The sequence below is a fragment of the Mustela nigripes genome, chromosome 15 (genome assembly GCF_022355385.1).
Source record: "Mustela nigripes isolate SB6536 chromosome 15, MUSNIG.SB6536, whole genome shotgun sequence".
Taxonomy (NCBI): Eukaryota; Metazoa; Chordata; class Mammalia; order Carnivora; family Mustelidae; genus Mustela; species Mustela nigripes.
This window is the reverse complement of record NC_081571.1, coordinates 34,204,282-34,210,435: the sequence shown is the minus strand read 5'-3', so window position 1 is coordinate 34,210,435 and position 6,154 is coordinate 34,204,282. Positions and strand designations below refer to the sequence as shown.

Below are 6,154 nucleotides of genomic sequence, written 5' to 3'. Positions count from 1 at the left end.
TTTCTTCCTGTTGTCTTTTCAAAAATGAAAGAAATGGGAGATGAAATAATCAACTGTTAATAGGATACAGAGTGAACGTAAAGGGCTTAGGACAACCATTCCAACAAGTGACTTCTCAAAGTAAGAGATGGTCTCAGGGTAGAGATGAAATTTAGTGCACTGTCGGTAGAACAAACCCTGTGGTTTAAGACTTCAGAAGGATGGGCGCCTGGGTGACTCAGTTGGTTAAATGTCTGCCTTTGGAACAGTCATGCTCCCAGGGTCCTGAATCGAGTCCTATATTGGGCTCAGGGAGCCTGATTCTCTCTCTCTCTCTCTGAGAAATAGATAAAAAAAAAAAAAAAAATCTTTTTAAAAATTAAAAAAAAAAAAAGACTTCAGAAGGATTTAAGCCTGTATCAAATGTACCCTCTCAGTAACAAAAAGAAAAAGGGCATGCCCTATTAGGTGCTCTAGGAGAGACAATAGTGCTTAATGCACAAACAATAGCTTCACAGGGAAATCAAGATAGAGAAGGATTTACCCCAAAAAGATTTATGGGTTTGGTTTTGTCTAATGGAACAGATTAAGAATTGACACATAAAAAGCTCATGAGATTTTAAAGGAATTATATTAGCACTGAACAGCACAGAAAGAGTAAAAAAAAAAAAAAAATTGCCTAGAGATAACCAAAATTCTATATACAAGAAGCATTCTAAGAAAACTAAATTTTGTGGAAAGCAGAGTTTATTGAAAAGGAAGTTTTCAGAGGGCAGGACCAAAGCCATGTAGAATTATAACCCCAAGACTAAGACTAAACCTCAATCAGGAAATCAAAATGTCTGCCAGATTATATTTAAGAATTACTATAGTATAGTGATTGCTCTGTGTCTCATTTTCTCCATTTTGGAAAAGGAATATTTACTATGATCATCCTATGCCTATATCCTCTTGGAACTTTCATTTCTCCCAATGATTTGTCTCTTCATTTCACAGGTTTACGGTCTAAGAGTAAATTTATCCAAAGGGAGGAGACCCAAAACAGAGATATTTTTAGAGCTAGATATGATTTAAATTGTGATTATGGACTTTAAACCTGAGTTACGTGACATAATAGAATGAGACTTTTTGGTGGTTATTGCATGATGCAGGAAGATCAATACTGTTGCAAGCAGGGCTTGTACTATAATGGTTTAGCATGGAAGCAAATTATTTGAAACTTCATTTATGGGTACGCGGTCAGTGATCCCTCCCCTTGAATATGACGTGGTTGAGATTGCTTTAACCAGTAAAGCATGGCAGAAGTGATGTTAGATTGTCTCATATCATGAAACTTTCACTCTTTACTTGACACACTGACCTACCATCAAAGAAATCTAACTACTCTGCAGCTGCCATACTAGGCCATATTAGGCATTTCACTGGTAATTCCAGCTGAATTCAGCCTTTCAAATGTACCCTTCTAGTCACCGTATGTGTGAGTATGCAATTTGCACCCTCCAATCTAGACTCTATAACAGTTGATTATCATCAAGTGGCCTCTATTACACCACATAAAACAGTAGGATTATGCAGAAGATCTCTGTTGGAAGTTCTGACCCACAAAATCTGTGTGATAGAGTAAAATTGTTGTAGGAGTTCTACTACTAAGTTTTGGAATCCTTTGCTCCACAGCAATAGATACCTGGAATGTACACCTTCTCCTTTAAAGATCAATCTTTAACAGATAAAATTATGACAGGGAGAAATGAAGTGACTTGTACAGGTTTATGCAATAATATAGGGGAAGAACTGCAGTGCAAAACTAAAGCCCTTATCTTCCTCTTATTTCCACTACACCTCATCATCCTAAAGAAGTGCAATTTTCTTGTATAATGCTATCTTATAATGTTTGGAAATCAAGTACTCACCTTTATGAAAGTCAAACATGCTTCTTCTTAGTCCTTCTGTTTCTTTCCTTTTACCTGATTATCTTCTGCTATTTTATATTTCAAGACTCTGCCCACATAGAAAAATAATAAACATAGGTGAATTCTAATTTTAGTGCACGTCAAAATAGAAATGCAGGGTAGCCTGAAGACAGTAATTTCGAATCACAGGCATCTGCGATTACATCTTTTCTGTTTTAACAACAGCTGTGCTACTCGAAGTGAGATACATTTGCTAACTTCTCTTGATAAGACTGTGAGAAATTAACAACAGTATTTCCTGAAACCATCAAGACAAAAAAATGTCAGTGACACTGAATACTGATGTAAGTGATATTAAAATAGAACGCTTCTGTGAGAGGACACCCAAAACTTGTGAGAGTTTTTTTGGCTCTCAGTACCAGTAATTACTACAATGACTGCAGATTGCATAGAAGTACCAAGGGTTTTACATTTGAAACAGGAGATATGACAAGTACAAGAAGATGAGGTAATAGTAACTGGGGCAAGAAATTTGAGGATGAATATAGCAACTTTCTTAACCACAATGTTAGAGGTGTTGTATCTATGGTTAATAACAGCCCAAATACCAATGGATCTTAGTTCTTCACCTATGGCAAACAGTCACTTTTGGACATGAAATATACAGTATTTGGAAAGGTAATGGATGTTCTGAGACTCTAGATGAATTTGAGAATTTACCAGTGAATGAGAAGACATGTCAGCCTCTCAGTGATATGCACAAAGGACATAACTATTCATGCTAATCCCTTTGTACAGTAGCTGTAGTAGACCTGGAAAAACTGTTGGCAAACTATTCGAGGAACACACCTATTGTGGTTTATGTAGTTTTAATTATATCAAGAGACTGTATCATTCATCTGATTGTTTACAACTAAAATCTTCCAAGTTGATGGTACCAAGGGGATCCAAAGGGCTTTTACTCCATTAGAGCATTTTTCTTTGCTAAAACCATTATCCAATATATTTCTTAAAGTTTAATTTTTAAAAATCTTCTGTCTAATTTTTGCCATATATAAACACTCATTTAAAAATAGAAATATACTATTTCTGTGATAAAGACTTAAGGCCCTACCTATTTCTCTGCCCCCATTCACAGTCATCTCTTATAACTAGAATGAAAAGCACTTAATTTCACACTGTTTTCTGAGCTATAGTCAATCCAACCCAGGATCAAGAAAGACTTTAGTCAGAGAAATTTACAAGTTCCAAGCCAACAGATCTACATTTCCACACTGAGATGACTTTTTGATAACTGCACTCTTTTCTTGTGGTGACTTCTTCCAAGTTTGGTTTATGAGATGAAGTCATCCTATATTCTGTACCAAGTAACTGAGTCTCTGTTCCTTGTTTGATCTCATGCCTGAGTCTTGGTTTGGATTTCCTGCAGATTTCCCCTATTCACCCAGAATTGTGTTCCACTCTGTTCTTGGAGATTCTGTACTCTAATCTTGTTATGAACATTTTAGCCTTGCAGTGGGAATTATGTTACTTCTCTCCAATTTCTTTGGTGTCCCTATAATCCTCTCTAGAATCTTTGCTTCAGTGCATAGCTGCCTTAACTTAGTTTTAAGTTACTTAACACCTAACTCTCACACTCTTGCTAATATTCCTGGACACCAGTGTGATGGCCTGCCTGTCTATCCACCTGTCATGACCCATTATTGTTTAGTGCTCACCATTGCATTTTCCAGATAAAATGCTTTGCCTGTCTGACTGGATTTCCATCACTCGATTCTTGTTCAATTTGCAAGAACTGATTTTATCTCAGTGTTAGCTTTTAGTCTCCCACTTATATCCGACTTAAACTCTTTCTGCCACTATCAAGTCCTATATTGGTTAGAGGAGGACAGCTGCTGGATGATAGCTAATAGAGAAACAGTTACATTACTCTAATAATTAAAAATGCATTGTAAATCAGTAGTTCCCATACAGTTTTAATAAAAATTTACCTCTTTTAATTTTAACTTATAAGAAAATACTTGTGCTATTGTTTCTCCTTGATATTTGATAAGAATAAATGAAGGCCACAGAGTCAGAAATTGAATCTCAATGTTTTTAATATGTGCATATTTACAGAGGTTCCTATTTAAGTGAAAGGGGTAGTTTTTATATTTACTTCTAAATAATAGAATTCTCACAGTGGAAAAATACAACATATTTATTTATATATGAAGTCACAGCTTTTCTCTGTGATGCAGTGAAATAAAGCATATGACCATGATGTGTGTAAAGTTTTTATTTAAAAGTTAATAATTCTGATCTGGATATTTTTTTATCAAGGACTTAATATGAATATATATATATATATATATATATATATATATATTTATCAATTATTTTACTCATTTACAAAGTAAAAAAAAAAAGTTGCAAGTTTTTAAAATAGTCTTCATTGTATTGCATGGACTAAGTATTTGTCTTGGTCCAATTAGGAGACAGAGCCACCCAGTAATTTAAATAGGGGAAGTTTAACATTAAGAATTATTAAGCTATAATAAATCATAACTATAAAGATGAAAAGAGTATGTTCTGAAGGGCTTCTCCACCTTCTCCTAGAGCTAAGGAAATGTACCCTTACAGGATAGTGTTCAGACCTAGTTTGAACAGTGAGGTTTGTTGGACTGACAGAGTTAAAGCTAGTTTACAGATATCAAGCAAGCAGAAAAATTAAATTAAAAAAAAAATAAAAAAGAAAAAGAACCTCTGGACTGGGGCTGCATGGTTGCCAAGGAACTGTGTGCTCTAGGTGCAAAATGGAACAGAGCAACATCAAATGTCCCTACACACCTGTCCTTTGCCTGACATTGTGTCAAGAGCAAGAAAAAACAAAATACCATTTACCCTAATCAGGAAAGAGGAGCTCCCTTCTCCCTGCAGTGTCTCTCTAGAGCCAGCTATCAACAAAATTTAAAATCATACTTATCATAAGGTAGAAAATGCAGGAAGTGTTCTCTTATCATTGAGAACCAACATACTAAAGTGAGAATTTGGATTTATGAGGCTCTACTGTCATAGACATCATATAAGCTATCTCACTATATTGTAAATGTACATTAAACACAAAATAAAACAACTCTTTTACACCATGTTTTTGTCCTATATTACCACTACCTGTATGCAATAAAAAATTAATAATAGTTATAAATATTTCAACATTTAAAAACATTTAGGTGGATAATATTGATGGTCTAGATATTTTGAGAAATTTCCCTCTGAATTGAAACTGATAAAACTTTCATTCTAGATAAGCTTCCCTGTGTTGCCAGAAACAGTTGAAATTATTCCATGGGCTTTACATCAATATTTTTTTTTTAAAGTAATCTTAATACCAAACATGGGGCTTGAGCTCATGAGTCCAAGATCAAGAGTCACATGTTCTACCAAATGTGCAAGCCAAGCACCTCTACATCAATCTTTGTATTTGGCTTTATTATATATAAAAGATAGACTTCCGTCTATTCTGACTTCCTTTCTTGTTTTATTTCCCATGTTAGTCTTTAAATACATGGCAGTGGCAATAATCCACACTAATAAATGCTAAATTTTGATGTAGCTTACAATCAATGTCCACACATTGTTTTCATGGGAAGCCACAAGCAACCACATATTGGACTGAGTGGTCAGAGTCACAGGTAATCTTTCTGTGCTCAGAACAATACGTATTTCTTGTTCCCACATTAACAAATAAGGACCACATAAGAAAGTAGGCATTTTGCTGCACTATACAAAATGAGGATAATTCTAAAGAATCTGACCCCTTCTTGGTTATCTAATTTTTCTGTATGGGAGGTTGAATCTCTGCTGGCAGAGTGTTTGTCACCACACTGAATGCAAATCCCTTTTACTATCTTGTAGTAACAACAATGTGTTGACTAATTTAATGTACTTTTTGTCTCACCAGAAATTTTTTTAAAAATGTATATATATATATATATATATATACATATATATATATATTTATATTGGTGATCATTAATATAATGATATTTTGAAGTCAAAGTTTTGTTCCTAGTGCTTTAACCTCCCAGAAGCAATTGGAACTCATCCTAGAATTAGATTTGTGCTCTTTACATCCCCATGAACTGAGTGGTTTTGTTTTAGAAGTTAGTCCAACTTACCAGTTAAAGGCATGCAGTTTGGAGTCAAAACTTAAAACTTTGCCACTGAATTTTAGGTTATCTATTTATATATTCATCTACTTACTCTCTCAGCCAACATGAGGT

General features: G+C 34.5%; 1 pseudogene; it reads left to right on the top strand.

The window, feature by feature from the left end:
• Window positions 1-2,209: 2,209 nt before the first annotated feature.
• Window positions 2,210-2,690, top strand: LOC132002793 (peptidyl-prolyl cis-trans isomerase-like 3; annotated as a pseudogene).
• The last annotated feature ends 3,464 nt before the right edge of the window (window positions 2,691-6,154 follow it).